This window comes from Camelina sativa, chromosome 11, assembly GCF_030686135.1.
Source record: "Camelina sativa cultivar CO46 ecotype springtype chromosome 11, ASM3068613v1".
Taxonomy (NCBI): domain Eukaryota; kingdom Viridiplantae; phylum Streptophyta; class Magnoliopsida; order Brassicales; family Brassicaceae; genus Camelina; species Camelina sativa.
The window spans coordinates 21,706,798-21,725,596 of NC_141890.1; positions in this window are offsets into that span (position 1 = coordinate 21,706,798).

An 18,799-nucleotide genomic window follows, 5' to 3' on the forward strand; every position below is an offset into this window, starting at 1 on the left:
AAACACATGTGCAAAGTCCGGGTCAAGTTATCAAGACCACAGCGTGTGCATAATCCGGGTCATAAGTTATCAAGATCAAGTTGTGCTAAACCGAGGTTAAACTACCAAAGAAGAATGTGCAAACCTCGGGTCAGTATCGAAGATGAAGTTGTGCAAATATAGGGTCAAGATATGCTGATAAAGATGTACAAACCTAGGGCCAATGAATGGAGTGAAGAAGGCCATAGGATTCAAATAGAGTTTGGGCGGCAAAAGGTGGTCCCATGTGAGTTTGGAGTCAATGCAAGTTGCAAGGAGTCACATGTGACCTAAAGATCCGTTTAGGAGGTGTCCCTATCACTCTTGGGCGTCCAACAACATTCAAAGATCACAAGTTGGTATTAGAGAGAGAAGCAACAAGTGGAAGAGTCACATGTTGGCTTAAGAGGTCACTTTGGAGCTGTCACTATCTACATGCTTAGGACCAGCTCCCCTCTCTCTTCATGTCACTTTCCACACTACCAATTGTGTATATGTGTATGTATATGTGGCCGTTTCAATTAGGTTTAGAAGGGAGACACATACTCCATTCACTCCTTATATAAATATGTAACACATATCACTAATAATATTAAGCTCTCCAATGGGGAGTTTTTCCCTTTACTAAACTCGTCTCTTTACACTAAAATGGGTAGAATCTAGTCTTGATAATCTCATGGAGAGACCAAGCTTTGGCAATGCTTGGTCTCCACCTTTCTTTCATTCCATTCTCTACACTATTCTCTAAACTATTCTAAAGGGTTATTGGGTTATCTTTGGTGTGAGAGTGCTGTTGCCTCTCATACTTATTCTTGAGTATGCACAGCTTATATTGGCGTGTATAACTCCTTCTTTACCTTAAGAACACTCTCATTGAGTTGTATCTTAAAGGCTTTACACATGAACACACAAATTCCACTTTAAGTGTTCTTGTGAGTTTATATTGGAGTAGAGTGTATCTTGCAGCTCACTCTCTCTAAATTCTAACATGGTATCAGAGCAGGCTCAAGATCTGAGCTGCTAGTTTTGAATTCTGCAAAAGAAGCCACAAAGATGGCGTTTTGAAGCTGTTCTTGGAGCCATTGGAGTAGATACTCTATATGGAGGTTATCAAGGCAGTTTGAAGTTTCAGTTTGGAGAAGCCATGAAATCCACAAGGGAGAACAGTGAATCTACTTGTTGGAGGTTTATGGTGTCTTGAAGTCAGTCCTTAAAGGGGAGCTGCTTCAATTCCTTTGCTCATTCTGTTTACTAAACACTAAACACTCAAACACTCATACACTCTTCTTGGTTACTAAACTCTTATTCTTGGTTACTAAAATCTTTCACTCTTGGTTACTAAAACTCTCATTCTGGTTACTAAACTCTCATTCTGGTTACAAATACTTTCGGTTACTAAGTTACAAGTTCTGGTTACTCCATTCTCGGCAACAAGTAAAATCTCTGCCGAAACGTCTCAAAGATCGACTCGTACGAAAGCCTTCCACTGCGATTCAGCTTCCGCCTTCTTCACAAAAGTTCTAGACGATAGAGTCATCGTTAGAGTGGAAGTGAAATCTTATCAATCCGAGCAACCGATAAAAAGTTATGCCCGATTCAGTGGGCATATATCATTCCGGCGCATCATCAATGCTTGGAGTTAGAACCAATGACCATCAAGCTTCAGAGACCGCAGACAAGCCCAACCATAGTACTAAGCCGAATGACTTGAACATGGCAGTCCAGAGAGGCTGACCGGAGGAAGCAGACCGGAGTTGACTATGGTGGAAGATCTAGTGGAGAGGAAAGCTGGTGGAAGGTGATGAATCAGCTCCAAAGCATGTGTGGTAGTGTCAAAGTTGTTAAGAGCTGATTGAATGTGCACTAGTTGAGATCTTCTAGGCACAAGGTTTCAAGACTCAAGACTCAAGACATGGCCCAAGCCATGACCAAGTCAAGATAGTGGTCCCAAAGATGATTCAAACCACATCTCTACTTTAAAAGGCTACCCTCTAAACTCTTATCTTTTAATTTATTTAAATTCATCTTAATTCAAGTTTTAAAATTTGAATTTCACGTTTGAATTTATTTATTTCTATATTTATCTAAAATTATTTTAAATTCGTTTTTTTTAAAATATTTTTAAAAATATTTTAAATTCGTTTTTTAAATATTTTTCTAATAAATATATTATTTTTCATTACCTTAGTTATCTTAATTCTTTATTTGGTTTCTCAAGTTTTGTTAAGTGTTTTCTTAAAACCCCACAACATGTACTTTAAAATTTTTCTTTAAATCTTATGATGAAGATTTAAAGGAGAGGAGACATGTGTGAACACTCTAATGAGAAACACAAGATAAAGCAAAGGGATCCATAAGAAAAGAAATCAAGTCATGAAGGACTACAATGAATAGAAACACTTAGAGGAAGGAGCCAATTTTTTTTATGAAGTGTGTGGAGCTGTGGAGAAGCTCTAAGGATACTACAAAGAAGCTCCAAAACGTTTGGTTCTTATGAGCAGTAAAGAAGTGACAAGAAGGGTGTGGACAAATGTTCAGGATTGGTTCTCGACACATACGGAGGTCTTCCACTCTTTTCCAGCTTCCGCGCTCTTCACAAATATTGTAGACAATTGAGTTGTCTGTTCACCGGATGTGAGATCATTCCAATCGGAGCAACCGTTCACGAGTTATACTTGATTAAGTGGAGATATATCAGTCTGGCGCGACTGAGAAGAAGCACTCGACCATTGAGATAATTTGAGGGTCGAGTGGCCATTGAATGGACACGAACAAAGCTTCAAAAGAAGCTACATTGAAGTGCTTACTGGACTGGTCGGTCCATTGTTTGAGCTGAAGTAGGATTTACAAAACCCTTCAAGATTGGCTTTCATTCACCATTCAAGTCAATCTTGAGGGGGGGAAAGGTGTAAAATTCCCTCATGGAGCTATAGAAGCAGTTTGAAGATAAAGATAATTGGGATCAAGAGAACCATAAAGAGGAGACCCATGGGGCAGAAACTCAAGTGGTGGTGCAAAGATTGTCTCAACCAACAAAGAAGATCAAAGGCTATCTCTAAACCCTTAAACTTTTTCAATATATCTAATTCATTAACCTCATTTGAATCAGATTAGTCATGCATATAGTGAATTTGTCATTCTTAGAATCTGAATTTAGAGAACAAATATTAGGTTGTGGTTTTAGAGAATTGCCTTGTGTTAAAACAGTTTATTAATGTTTAATTTGTCATTTTAAGAATTGAAATTTGGAATTTATTTCATGTTTAAAATCTGAGTTTTAGATATATATTAAAATGAATTTAGACTGAGTAATTGCTAGCTCATTTTCCAATTTATTTTCTCATGTCTCAATCTAAGCTTAATATTATTCTCATGGCAAATATACTTAAGAATCTCTTTACATCTTTTGTTGAAGGTGTAAAAGAAACAAAGCCATTTGTAAGCTAGATGAGAAGAAGAGGTTCACTTCGATAATGAAGCAATGGTGTGTGAGCAAAATAAGCAAGAAGCCAAAGCCATCCCACATTCAAACCAAGGCCAAAGCTACACCATTCAACCATAAAGGCTATACTCTTTTTCCCTTGGCAAAGTTTTATCCCAAGTGGTTTTCTTTGCTAAGGTTTTTAATGAGGTAGTTCTTTGTGTGTTGCAATCTTGGTCTTTGGTCCCCACCGCCCAAGCTTGAGGGGGAGTATTAGAGAGGAAGATGCAATGAGAATGATGGAGTTCAAAGAAGGCTCATGAAGCTTCAAGCTTAACCTCCGATCTCTCTACACTTAAGCTTGAGGGGGAGTATTGAACCGGATGAAGAAGTCACACACCCGGGAGTTCACTCGCCACTCTCCATCAAGAAACACATGTGCAAAGTCCGGGTCAAGTTATCAAGACCACAGCGTGTGCATAATCCGGGTCATAAGTTATCAAGATCAAGTTGTGCTAAACCGAGGTTAAACTACCAAAGAAGAATGTGCAAACCTCGGGTCAGTATCGAAGATGAAGTTGTGCAAATATAGGGTCAAGATATGCTGATAAAGATGTACAAACCTAGGGCCAATGAATGGAGTGAAGAAGGCCATAGGATTCAAATAGAGTTTGGGCGGCAAAAGGTGGTCCCATGTGAGTTTGGAGTCAATGCAAGTTGCAAGGAGTCACATGTGACCTAAAGATCCGTTTAGGAGGTGTCCCTATCACTCTTGGGCGTCCAACAACATTCAAAGATCACAAGTTGGTATTAGAGAGAGAAGCAACAAGTGGAAGAGTCACATGTTGGCTTAAGAGGTCACTTTGGAGCTGTCACTATCTACATGCTTAGGACCAGCTCCCCTCTCTCTTCATGTCACTTTCCACACTACCAATTGTGTATATGTGTATGTATATGTGGCCGTTTCAATTAGGTTTAGAAGGGAGACACATACTCCATTCACTCCTTATATAAATATGTAACACATATCACTAATAATATTAAGCTCTCCAATGGGGAGTTTTTCCCTTTACTAAACTCGTCTCTTTACACTAAAATGGGTAGAATCTAGTCTTGATAATCTCATGGAGAGACCAAGCTTTGGCAATGCTTGGTCTCCACCTTTCTTTCATTCCATTCTCTACACTATTCTCTAAACTATTCTAAAGGGTTATTGGGTTATCTTTGGTGTGAGAGTGCTGTTGCCTCTCATACTTATTCTTGAGTATGCACAGCTTATATTGGCGTGTATAACTCCTTCTTTACCTTAAGAACACTCTCATTGAGTTGTATCTTAAAGGCTTTACACATGAACACACAAATTCCACTTTAAGTGTTCTTGTGAGTTTATATTGGAGTAGAGTGTATCTTGCAGCTCACTCTCTCTAAATTCTAACAGAAACAGGCTAATACCGAGAAAACATTGATTCGAAGCACTAAACAGCTTTGTTACTGTAACTAGGGTCAGAATGTGTGACAATCCAATGTATTTGAATAATTGTAAGAGTTTGGGATGAATTTGGAGTGTTTAGACAACACTTAAACCCGTTTTATCCCAAAACAAGCTTAAACCGAGAAAACAGGCTAAAACCAGGAGAAAAACATTTATTCGAAGCAGTAAAAAGCTTTGTTAGTCTTCCTAGGGTCAAAATATGTAACAATCTAATGCATTTGACTAATTATAAGAGTTCAGGTTGAATTTGGAGTGGTTAGACAACACTTATACACATTTTGTCCCAAAACAGGCTTAAAACGAGAAAACAGGCTAAAACAGAGAAAACATTAATTTGAAGCAGTAAACAGCTTTGTTTGTGTTTCTTGTGTCAAAATGTGTGACAATCCAATGTATTTGACTTATTGTAAGAGTTCAGAATGAATTTGGAGTGTTTAGACACCACTTATACCCATTTTGTCCCAAAACAGGTTAAAACCGAGAAAACATTGATTTGAAGCAGTAAATAGCTTTTTCACTGTTCCTAGGGTCAGAATGTGTGACATTCCAATGTATTTGACTAATTGTAAGAGTTCAGGATGAATTTGGAGTGTTTAGACAACACTTAAACCCGTTTTATCCCAAAACAAGCTTAAGCCGAGAAAACAGGCTAAAACCAAGAGAAAACATTTATTCGAAGCAGTAAAAAGCTTCTTTACTATTTCTAAGGTCAAAATATGTAACAATCTAATGCATTTGACTAATTATAAGAGTTCAGGTTGAATTTGGAGTGGTTAGGGGGTGTTTAGACAACACTTAAACCCGTTTTATCCCAAAACAAGCTTAAACCGAGAAAACAGGCTAAAACCAGGAGAAAACATTTATTCGAAGCAGTAAAAAGCTTTGTTAGTCTTTCTAGGGTCAAAATATGTAACAATCTAATGCATTTGACTAATTATAAGAGTTCAGGTTGAATTTGGAGTGGTTAGACAACACTTATACCCATTTTGTCCCAAAACAGGCTTAAAACGAGAAAACAGGCTAAAACAGAGAAAACATTAATTTGACGCAGTAAACAGCTTTGTTTGTGTTTCTTGTGTCAAAATGTGTGACAATCCAATGTATTTGACTTATTGTAAGAGTTCAGAATGAATTTGGAGTGTTTAGACACCACTTATACCCATTTTGTCCCGAAACAGGCTAAAACCGAGAAAACATTGATTTGAAGCAGTAAATAGCTTTTTTACTGTTCCTAGGGTCAGAATGTGTGACATTCCAATGTATTTGACTAATTGTAAGAGTTCAGGATGAATTTGGAGTGTTTAGATAACTCTTAAACCCGTTTTATCCCAAAACAAGCTTAAGCCGAGAAAACAGGCTAAAACCAAGAGAAAACATTTATTCGAAGCAGTAAAAATCTTCTTTACTATTTCTAGGGTCAAAATATGTAACAATCTAATGCATTTGACTAATTATAAGAGTTCAGGTTGAATTTGGAGTGGTTAGGGGGTGTTTAGACAACACTTAAACCCGTTTTATCCCAAAACAAGCTTAAACCGAGAAAACAGGCTAAAACCAGGAGAAAACATTTATTCGAAGCAGTAAAAAGCTTTGTTAGTCTTTCTAGGGTCAAAATATGTAACAATCTAATGCATTTGACTAATTATAAGGGTTCAGGTTGAGTTTGGAGTGGTTAGACAACACTTATACCCATTTTGTCCGAAAACAGGCTTAAAACGAGAAAACAGGCTAAAACAGAGAAAACATTAATTTGAAGCAGTAAACAGCTTTGTTTGTGTTTCTTGTGTCAAAATGTGTGACAATCCAATGTATTTGACTTATTGTAAGAGTTCAGAATGAATTTGGAGTGTTTAGACACCACTTATACCCATTTTGTCCCGACACAGGCTAAAACCGAGAAAACATTGATTTGAAGCAGTAAATAGCTTTTTTACTGTTCCTAGGGTCAGAATGTGTGACATTCCAATGTATTTGACTAATGGGAAGAGTTCAGGATGAATTTGGAGTGTTTAGATAACTCTTAAACCTGTTTTATCCCAAAACAAGCTTAAGCCGAGAAAACAGGCTAAAACCAAAAGAAAACATTTATTCGAAGCAGTAAAAAGCTTCTTTATTATTTCTAGGGTCAAATATGTAACAATCTAATGCATTTGACTAATTATAAGAGTTCAGGTTGAATTTGGAGTGGTTAGACAACACTTATACCCATTTTGTCCCAAAACAGGCTTAAAACGAGAAAACAGGCTAAAACAGAGAAAACATTAATTTGAAGCAGTAAACAGCTTTGTTTGTGTTTCTTGTGTCAAAATGTGTGACAATCCAACGTATTTGACTTATTGTAAGAGTTCAGAATGAATTTGGAGTGTTTAGACACCACTTATACCCATTTTGTCCCGAAACAGGCTAAAACCGAGAAAACATTGATTTGAAGCAGTAAATAGCTTTTTTACTGTTCCTAGGGTCAGAATGTGTGACAATCCAATGAATTTGACTAATTGTAAGAGTTCAAGATGAATTTGGAGTGTTTAGATAATTCTTAAACCCGTTTTATCCCAAAACAAGCTTAAGCCGAGAAAACAGGCTAAAACCAAGAGAAAACATTTATTCGAAGCAGTAAAAAGCTTTGTTAGTCTTTCTAGGGTCAAAATATGTAACAATCTAATGCATTTGACTAATTATAAGAGTTCAGGTTGAATTTGGAGTGGTTAGACAACACTTATACCCATTTTGTCCCAAAACAGGCTTAAAACGAGAAAACAGGCTAAAACCGAGAAAAATTAATTTAAAGCAGTAAACAGCTTTGTTTGTGTTTCTTATGTCAAAATGTGTGACAATCCAATGTATTTGACTTATTGTAAGAGTTCAGAATGAATTTGGAGTGTTTAGACACCACTTATACCGATTTTGTCCCGAAACAGGCTAATACCGAGAAAACATTGATTCGAAGCACTAAACAGCTTTGTTACTGTAACTAGGGTCAGAATGTGTGACAATCCAATGTATTTGAATAATTGTAAGAGTTTGGGATGAATTTGGAGTGTTTAGACAACACTTAAACCCGTTTTATCCCAAAACAAGCTTAAACCGAGAAAACAGGCTAAAACCAGGAGAAAAACATTTATTCGAAGCAGTAAAAAGCTTTGTTAGTCTTCCTAGGGTCAAAATATTTAACAATCTAATGCATTTGACTAATTATAAGAGTTCAGGTTGAATTTGGAGTGGTTAGACAACACTTATACCCATTTTGTCCCAAAACAGGCTTAAAACGAGAAAACAGGCTAAAACAGAGAAAACATTAATTTGAAGCAGTAAACAGCTTTGTTTTGTTTCTTGTGTCAAAATGTGTGACAATCCAATGTATTTGACTTATTGTAAGAGTTCGGAATGAATTTGGAGTGTTTAGACACCACTTATACCGATTTTGTCCCGAAACAGGCTAATACCGAGAAAACATTGATTCGAAGCACTAAACAGCTTTGTTACTGTAACTAGGGTCAGAATGTGTGACAATCCAATGTATTTGAATAATTGTAAGAGTTTGGGATGAATTTGGAGTGTTTAGACAACACTTAAACCCGTTTTATCCCAAAACAAGCTTAAACCGAGAAAACAGGCTAAAACCAGGAGAAAAACATTTATTCGAAGCAGTAAAAAGCTTTGTTAGTCTTCCTAGGGTCAAAATATGTAACAATCTAATGCATTTGACTAATTATAAGAGTTCAGGTTGAATTTGGAGTGGTTAGACAACACTTATACACATTTTGTCCCAAAACAGGCTTAAAACGAGAAAACAGGCTAAAACAGAGAAAACATTAATTTGAAGCAGTAAACAGCTTTGTTTGTGTTTCTTGTGTCAAAATGTGTGACAATCCAATGTATTTGACTTATTGTAAGAGTTCAGAATGAATTTGGAGTGTTTAGACACCACTTATACCCATTTTGTCCCAAAACAGGTTAAAACCGAGAAAACATTGATTTGAAGCAGTAAATAGCTTTTTCACTGTTCCTAGGGTCAGAATGTGTGACATTCCAATGTATTTGACTAATTGTAAGAGTTCAGGATGAATTTGGAGTGTTTAGACAACACTTAAACCCGTTTTATCCCAAAACAAGCTTAAGCCGAGAAAACAGGCTAAAACCAAGAGAAAACATTTATTCGAAGCAGTAAAAAGCTTCTTTACTATTTCTAAGGTCAAAATATGTAACAATCTAATGCATTTGACTAATTATAAGAGTTCAGGTTGAATTTGGAGTGGGTAGACAACACTTATACCCATTTTGTCCCAAAACAGGCTTAAAACGAAAAAACAGGCTAAAACAGAGAAAACATTAATTTGAAGCAGTAAACAGCTTTGTTTGTGTTTCTTGTGTCAAAATGTGTGACAATCCAATGTATTTGACTTATTGTAAGAGTTCAGAATGAATTTGGAGTGTTTAGACACCACTTATACCCATTTTGTCTCAAAACAGGCTAAAACCGAGAAAACATTGATTTGAAGCAGTAAATAGCTTTTTCACTGTTCCTAGGGTCAGAATGTGTGACATTCCAATGTATTTGACTAATTGTAAGAGTTCAGGATTAATTTGGAGTGTTTAGACAACACTTAAACCCGTTTTATCCCAAAACAAGCTTAAGCCGAGAAAACAGGCTAAAACCAAGAGAAAACATTTATTCGAAGCAGTAAAAAGCTATGTTACTCTTTCTAGGGTCAAAATTTGTAACAATCTATTGCATTTGACTAATTATAAGAGTTCAGGTTGAATTTGGAGTGGTTAGACAACACTTATACCCATTTTGTCCCAAAACAGGCTTAAAACGAGAAAACAGGCTAAAACAGAGAAAACATTAATTTGAAGCAGTAAACAGCTTTGTTTGTGTTTCTTATGTCAAAATGTGTGACAATCCAATGTATTTGACTTATTGTAAGAGTTCAGAATGAATTTGGAGTGTTTAGACACCACTTATACCCATTTTGTCCCAAAACAGGTTAAAACCGAGAAAACATTGATTTGAAGCAGTAAATAGCTTTTTCACTGTTCCTAGGGTCAGAATGTGTGACATTCCAATGTATTTGACTAATTGTAAGAGTTCAGGATGAATTTGGAGTGTTTAGACAACACTTAAACCCGTTTTATCCCAAAACAAGCTTAAGCCGAGAAAACAGGCTAAAACCAAGAGAAAACATTTATTCGAAGCAGTAAAAAGCTTCTTTACTATTTCTAAGGTCAAAATATGTAACAATCTAATGCATTTGACTAATTATAAGAGTTCAGGTTGAATTTGGAGTGGTTAGGGGGTGTTTAGACAACACTTAAACCCGTTTTATCCCAAAACAAGCTTAAACCGAGAAAACAGGCTAAAACCAGGAGAAAACATTTATTCGAAGCAGTAAAAAGCTTTGTTAGTCTTTCTAGGGTCAAAATATGTAACAATCTAATGCATTTGACTAATTATAAGAGTTCAGGTTGAATTTGGAGTGGTTAGACAACACTTATACCCATTTTGTCCCAAAACAGGCTTAAAACGAGAAAACAGGCTAAAACAGAGAAAACATTAATTTGACGCAGTAAACAGCTTTGTTTGTGTTTCTTGTGTCAAAATGTGTGACAATCCAATGTATTTGACTTATTGTAAGAGTTCAGAATGAATTTGGAGTGTTTAGACACCACTTATACCCATTTTGTCCCGAAACAGGCTAAAACCGAGAAAACATTGATTTGAAGCAGTAAATAGCTTTTTTACTGTTCCTAGGGTCAGAATGTGTGACATTCCAATGTATTTGACTAATTGTAAGAGTTCAGGATGAATTTGGAGTGTTTAGATAACTCTTAAACCCGTTTTATCCCAAAACAAGCTTAAGCCGAGAAAACAGGCTAAAACCAAGAGAAAACATTTATTCGAAGCAGTAAAAATCTTCTTTACTATTTCTAGGGTCAAAATATGTAACAATCTAATGCATTTGACTAATTATAAGAGTTCAGGTTGAATTTGGAGTGGTTAGGGGGTGTTTAGACAACACTTAAACCCGTTTTATCCCAAAACAAGCTTAAACCGAGAAAACAGGCTAAAACCAGGAGAAAACATTTATTCGAAGCAGTAAAAAGCTTTGTTAGTCTTTCTAGGGTCAAAATATGTAACAATCTAATGCATTTGACTAATTATAAGGGTTCAGGTTGAGTTTGGAGTGGTTAGACAACACTTATACCCATTTTGTCCGAAAACAGGCTTAAAACGAGAAAACAGGCTAAAACAGAGAAAACATTAATTTGAAGCAGTAAACAGCTTTGTTTGTGTTTCTTGTGTCAAAATGTGTGACAATCCAATGTATTTGACTTATTGTAAGAGTTCAGAATGAATTTGGAGTGTTTAGACACCACTTATACCCATTTTGTCCCGACACAGGCTAAAACCGAGAAAACATTGATTTGAAGCAGTAAATAGCTTTTTTACTGTTCCTAGGGTCAGAATGTGTGACATTCCAATGTATTTGACTAATGGGAAGAGTTCAGGATGAATTTGGAGTGTTTAGATAACTCTTAAACCTGTTTTATCCCAAAACAAGCTTAAGCCGAGAAAACAGGCTAAAACCAAAAGAAAACATTTATTCGAAGCAGTAAAAAGCTTCTTTATTATTTCTAGGGTCAAATATGTAACAATCTAATGCATTTGACTAATTATAAGAGTTCAGGTTGAATTTGGAGTGGTTAGACAACACTTATACCCATTTTGTCCCAAAACAGGCTTAAAACGAGAAAACAGGCTAAAACAGAGAAAACATTAATTTGAAGCAGTAAACAGCTTTGTTTGTGTTTCTTGTGTCAAAATGTGTGACAATCCAACGTATTTGACTTATTGTAAGAGTTCAGAATGAATTTGGAGTGTTTAGACACCACTTATACCCATTTTGTCCCGAAACAGGCTAAAACCGAGAAAACATTGATTTGAAGCAGTAAATAGCTTTTTTACTGTTCCTAGGGTCAGAATGTGTGACAATCCAATGAATTTGACTAATTGTAAGAGTTCAAGATGAATTTGGAGTGTTTAGATAATTCTTAAACCCGTTTTATCCCAAAACAAGCTTAAACCGAGAAAACAGGCTAAAACCAGGAGAAAACATTTATTCGAAGCAGTAAAAAGCTTTGTTAGTCTTTCTAGGGTCAAAATATGTAACAATCTAATGCATTTGACTAATTATAAGAGTTCAGGTTGAATTTGGAGTGGTTAGACAACACTTATACCCATTTTGTCCCAAAACAGGCTTAAAACGAGAAAACAGGCTAAAACCGAGAAAAATTAATTTAAAGCAGTAAACAGCTTTGTTTGTGTTTCTTATGTCAAAATGTGTGACAATCCAATGTATTTGACTTATTGTAAGAGTTCAGAATGAATTTGGAGTGTTTAGACACCACTTATACCGATTTTGTCCCGAAACAGGCTAATACCGAGAAAACATTGATTTGAAGCAGTAAATAGCTTTTTCACTGTTCCTAGGGTCAGAATGTGTGACATTCCAATGTATTTGACTAATTGTAAGAGTTCAGGATGAATTTGGAGTGTTTAGACAACACTTAAACCCGTTTTATCCCAAAACAAGCTTAAGCCGAGAAAACAGGCTAAAACCAAGAGAAAACATTTATTCGAAGCAGTAAAAAGCTATGTTACTCTTTCTAGGGTCAAAATTTGTAACAATCTAATGCATTTGACTAATTATAAGGGTTCAGGTTGAATTTGGAGTGGTTAGACAACACTTATACCCATTTTGTCCCAAAACAGGCTTAAAACGAGAAAACAGGCTAAAACAGAGAAAACATTAATTTGAAGCAGTAAACAGCTTTGTTTGTGTTTCTTATGTCAAAATGTGTGACAATCCAATGTATTTGACTTATTGTAAGAGTTTAGAATGAATTTGGAGTGTTTAGACACCACTTATACCGATTTTGTCCCGAAACAGGCTAATACCGAGAAAACATTGATTCGAAGCACTAAACAGCTTTGTTACTGTTCCTAGGGTCAGAATGTGTGACAATCCAATGTATTTGACTAATTTTAAGAGTTTGGGATGAATTTGGAGTGTTTAGACAACACTTAAACCCGTTTTATCCCAAAACAAGCTTAAACCGAGAAAACAGGCTAAAACCAGGAGAAAACATTTATTCGAAGCAGTAAAAAGCTTTGTTAGTCTTCCTAGGGTCAAAATATGTAACAATCTAATGCATTTGACTAATTATAAGAGTTCAGGTTGAATTTGGAGTGGTTAGACAACACTTATACCCATTTTGTCCCAAAACAGGCTTAAAACGAAAAAACAGGCTAAAACAGAGAAAACATTAATTTGAAGCAGTAAACAGCTTTGTTTGTGTTTCTTGTGTCAAAATGTGTGACAATCCAATGTATTTGACTTATTGTAAGAGTTCAGAATGAATTTGGAGTGTTTAGACACCACTTATACCCATTTTGTCTCAAAACAGGCTAAAACCGAGAAAACATTGATTTGAAGCAGTAAATAGCTTTTTCACTGTTCCTAGGGTCAGAATGTGTGACATTCCAATGTATTTGACTAATTGTAAGAGTTCAGGATGAATTTGGAGTGTTTAGACAACACTTAAACCCGTTTTATCCCAAAACAAGCTTAAGCCGAGAAAACAGGCTAAAACCAAGAGAAAACATTTATTCGAAGCAGTAAAAAGCTATGTTACTCTTTCTAGGGTCAAAATTTGTAACAATCTAATGCATTTGACTAATTATAAGGGTTCAGGTTGAATTTGGAGTGGTTAGACAACACTTATACCCATTTTGTCCCAAAACAGGCTTAAAACGAGAAAACAGGCTAAAACAGAGAAAACATTAATTTGAAGCAGTAAACAGCTTTGTTTGTGTTTCTTATGTCAAAATGTGTGACAATCCAATGTATTTGACTTATTGTAAGAGTTCGGAATGAATTTGGAGTGTTTAGACACCACTTATACCCATTTTGTCCCAAAACAGGCTAATACCGAGAAAACATTGATTCGAAGCACTAAACAGCTTTGTTACTGTTCCTAGGGTCAGAATGTGTGACAATCCAATGTATTTGAATAATTGTAAGAGTTTGGGATGAATTTGGAGTGTTTAGACAACACTTAAACCCGTTTTATCCCAAAACAAGCTTAAACCGAGAAAACAGGCTAAAACCAGGAGAAAAACATTTATTCGAAGCAGTAAAAAGCTTTGTTAGTCTTCCTAGGGTCAAAATATGTAACAATCTAATGCATTTGACTAATTATAAGAGTTCAGGTTGAATTTGGAGTGGTTAGACAACACTTATACACATTTTGTCCCAAAACAGGCTTAAAACGAGAAAACAGGCTAAAACAGAGAAAACATTAATTTGAAGCAGTAAACAGCTTTGTTTGTGTTTCTTGTGTCAAAATGTGTGACAATCCAATGTATTTGACTTATTGTAAGAGTTCAGAATGAATTTGGAGTGTTTAGACACCACTTATACCCATTTTGTCCCAAAACAGGTTAAAACCGAGAAAACATTGATTTGAAGCAGTAAATAGCTTTTTCACTGTTCCTAGGGTCAGAATGTGTGACATTCCAATGTATTTGACTAATTGTAAGAGTTCAGGATGAATTTGGAGTGTTTAGACAACACTTAAACCCGTTTTATCCCAAAACAAGCTTAAGCCGAGAAAACAGGCTAAAACCAAGAGAAAACATTTATTCGAAGCAGTAAAAAGCTTCTTTACTATTTCTAAGGTCAAAATATGTAACAATCTAATGCATTTGACTAATTATAAGAGTTCAGGTTGAATTTGGAGTGGTTAGGGGGTGTTTAGACAACACTTAAACCCGTTTTATCCCAAAACAAGCTTAAACCGAGAAAACAGGCTAAAACCAGGAGAAAACATTTATTCGAAGCAGTAAAAAGCTTTGTTAGTCTTTCTAGGGTCAAAATATGTAACAATCTAATGCATTTGACTAATTATAAGGGTTCAGGTTGAATTTGGAGTGGTTAGACAACACTTATACCCATTTTGTCCGAAAACAGGCTTAAAACGAGAAAACAGGCTAAAACAGAGAAAACATTAATTTGAAGCAGTAAACAGCTTTGTTTGTGTTTCTTGTGTCAAAATGTGTGACAATCCAATGTATTTGACTTATTGTAAGAGTTCAGAATGAATTTGGAGTGTTTAGACACCACTTATACCCATTTTGTCCCGACACAGGCTAAAACCGAGAAAACATTGATTTGAAGCAGTAAATAGCTTTTTTACTGTTCCTAGGGTCAGAATGTGTGACATTCCAATGTATTTGACTAATGGGAAGAGTTCAGGATGAATTTGGAGTGTTTAGATAACTCTTAAACCTGTTTTATCCCAAAACAAGCTTAAGCCGAGAAAACAGGCTAAAACCAAAAGAAAACATTTATTCGAAGCAGTAAAAAGCTTCTTTATTATTTCTAGGGTCAAATATGTAACAATCTAATGCATTTGACTAATTATAAGAGTTCAGGTTGAATTTGGAGTGGTTAGACAACACTTATACCCATTTTGTCCCAAAACAGGCTTAAAACGAGAAAACAGGCTAAAACCGAGAAAAATTAATTTGAAGCAGTAAACAGCTTTGTTTGTGTTTATTATATCAAAATGTGTGACAATCCAATGTATTTGACTTATTGTAAGAGTTTAGAATGAATTTGGAGTGTTTAGACACCACTTATACCGATTTTGTCCCGAAACAGGCTAATACCGAGAAAACATTGATTCGAAGCACTAAACAGCTTTGTTACTGTTCCTAGGGTCAGAATGTGTGACAATCCAATGTATTTGACTAATTTTAAGAGTTTGGGATGAATTTGGAGTGTTTAGACAACACTTAAACCCGTTTTATCCCAAAACAAGCTTAAACCGAGAAAACAGGCTAAAACCAGGAGAAAACATTTATTCGAAGCAGTAAAAAGCTTTGTTACTCTTTCTAGGGTCAAAATTTGTAACAATCTAATGCATTTGACTAATTATAAGGGTTCAGGTTGAATTTGGAGTGGTTAGACAACACTTATACCCATTTTGTCCGAAAACAGGCTTAAAACGAGAAAACAGGCTAAAACAGAGAAAACATTAATTTGAAGCAGTAAACAGCTTTGTTTGTGTTTCTTGTGTCAAAATGTGTGACAATCCAATGTATTTGACTTATTGTAAGAGTTCAGAATGAATTTGGAGTGTTTAGACACCACTTATACCCATTTTGTCCCGACACAGGCTAAAACCGAGAAAACATTGATTTGAAGCAGTAAATAGCTTTTTTACTGTTCCTAGGGTCAGAATGTGTGACATTCCAATGTATTTGACTAATGGGAAGAGTTCAGGATGAATTTGGAGTGTTTAGATAACTCTTAAACCTGTTTTATCCCAAAACAAGCTTAAGCCGAGAAAACAGGCTAAAACCAAAAGAAAACATTTATTCGAAGCAGTAAAAAGCTTCTTTATTATTTCTAGGGTCAAAATATGTAACAATCTAATGCATTTGACTAATTATAAGAGTTCAGGTTGAATTTGGAGTGGTTAGGGGGTGTTTAGACAACACTTAAACCCGTTTTATCCCAAAACAAGCTTAAACCGAGAAAACAGGCTAAAACCAGGAGAAAACATTTATTCGAAGCAGTAAAAAGCTTTGTTAGTCTTTCTAGGGTCAAAATATGTAACAATCTAATGCATTTGACTAATTATAAGGGTTCAGGTTGAATTTGGAGTGGTTAGACAACACTTATACCCATTTTGTCCGAAAACAGGCTTAAAACGAGAAAACAGGCTAAAACAGAGAAAACATTAATTTGAAGCAGTAAACAGCTTTGTTTGTGTTTCTTGTGTCAAAATGTGTGACAATCCAATGTATTTGACTTATTGTAAGAGTTCAGAATGAATTTGGAGTGTTTAGACACCACTTATACCCATTTTGTCCCGACACAGGCTAAAACCGAGAAAACATTGATTTGAAGCAGTAAATAGCTTTTTTACTGTTCCTAGGGTCAGAATGTGTGACATTCCAATGTATTTGACTAATGGGAAGAGTTCAGGATGAATTTGGAGTGTTTAGATAACTCTTAAACCTGTTTTATCCCAAAACAAGCTTAAGCCGAGAAAACAGGCTAAAACCAAAAGAAAACATTTATTCGAAGCAGTAAAAAGCTTCTTTATTATTTCTAGGGTCAAATATGTAACAATCTAATGCATTTGACTAATTATAAGAGTTCAGGTTGAATTTGGAGTGGTTAGACAACACTTATACCCATTTTGTCCCAAAACAGGCTTAAAACGAGAAAACAGGCTAAAACCGAGAAAAATTAATTTGAAGCAGTAAACAGCTTTGTTTGTGTTTATTATATCAAAATGTGTGACAATCCAATGTATTTGACTTATTGTAAGAGTTTAGAATGAATTTGGAGTGTTTAGACACCACTTATACCGATTTTGTCCCGAAACAGGCTAATACCGAGAAAACATTGATTCGAAGCACTAAACAGCTTTGTTACTGTTCCTAGGGTCAGAATGTGTGACAATCCAATGTATTTGACTAATTTTAAGAGTTTGGGATGAATTTGGAGTGTTTAGACAACACTTAAACCCGTTTTATCCCAAAACAAGCTTAAACCGAGAAAACAGGCTAAAACCAGGAGAAAACATTTATTCGAAGCAGTAAAAAGCTTTGTTACTCTTTCTAGGGTCAAAATTTGTAACAATCTAATGCATTTGACTAATTATAAGGGTTCAGGTTGAATTTGGAGTGGTTAGACAACACTTATACCCATTTTGTCCCAAAACAGGCTTAAAACGAAAAAACAGGCTAAAACAGAGAAAACATTAATTTGAAGCAGTAAACAGCTTTGTTTGTGTTTCTTGTGTCAAAATGTGTGACAATCCAATGTATTTGACTTATTGTAAGAGTTCAGAATGAATTTGGAGTGTTTAGACACCACTTATACCCATTTTGTCTCAAAACAGGCTAAAACCGAGAAAACATTGATTTGAAGCAGTAAATAGCTTTTTCACTGTTCCTAGGGTCAGAATGTGTGACATTCCAATGTATTTGACTAATTGTAAGAGTTCAGGATGAATTTGGAGTGTTTAGACAACACTTAAACCCGTTTTATCCCAAAACAAGCTTAAGCCGAGAAAACAGGCTAAAACCAAGAGAAAACATTTATTCGAAGCAGTAAAAAGCTATGTTACTCTTTCTAGGGTCAAAATTTGTAACAATCTAATGCATTTGACTAATTATAAGGGTTCAGGTTGAATTTGGAGTGGTTAGACAACACTTATACCCATTTTGTCCCAAAACAGGCTTAAAACGAGAAAACAGGCTAAAACAGAGAAAACATTAATTTGAAGCAGTAAACAGCTTTGTTTGTGTTTCTTATGTCAAAATGTGTGACAATCCAATGTATTTGACTTATTGTAAGAGTTTAGAATGAATTTGGAGTGTTTAGACACCACTTATACCGATTTTGTCCCGAAACAGGCTAATACCGAGAAAACATTGATTCGAAGCACTAAACAGCTTTGTTACTGTTCCTAGGGTCAGAATGTGTGACAATCCAATGTATTTGACTAATTTTAAGAGTTTGGGATGAATTTGGAGTGTTTAGACAACACTTAAACCCGTTTTATCCCAAAACAAGCTTAAACCGAGAAAACAGGCTAAAACCAGGAGAAAACATTTATTCGAAGCAGTAAAAAGCTTTGTTAGTCTTCCTAGGGTCAAAATATGTAACAATCTAATGCATTTGACTAATTATAAGAGTTCAGGTTGAATTTGGAGTGGTTAGACAACACTTATACACATTTTGTCCCAAAACAGGCTTAAAACGAGAAAACAGGCTAAAACA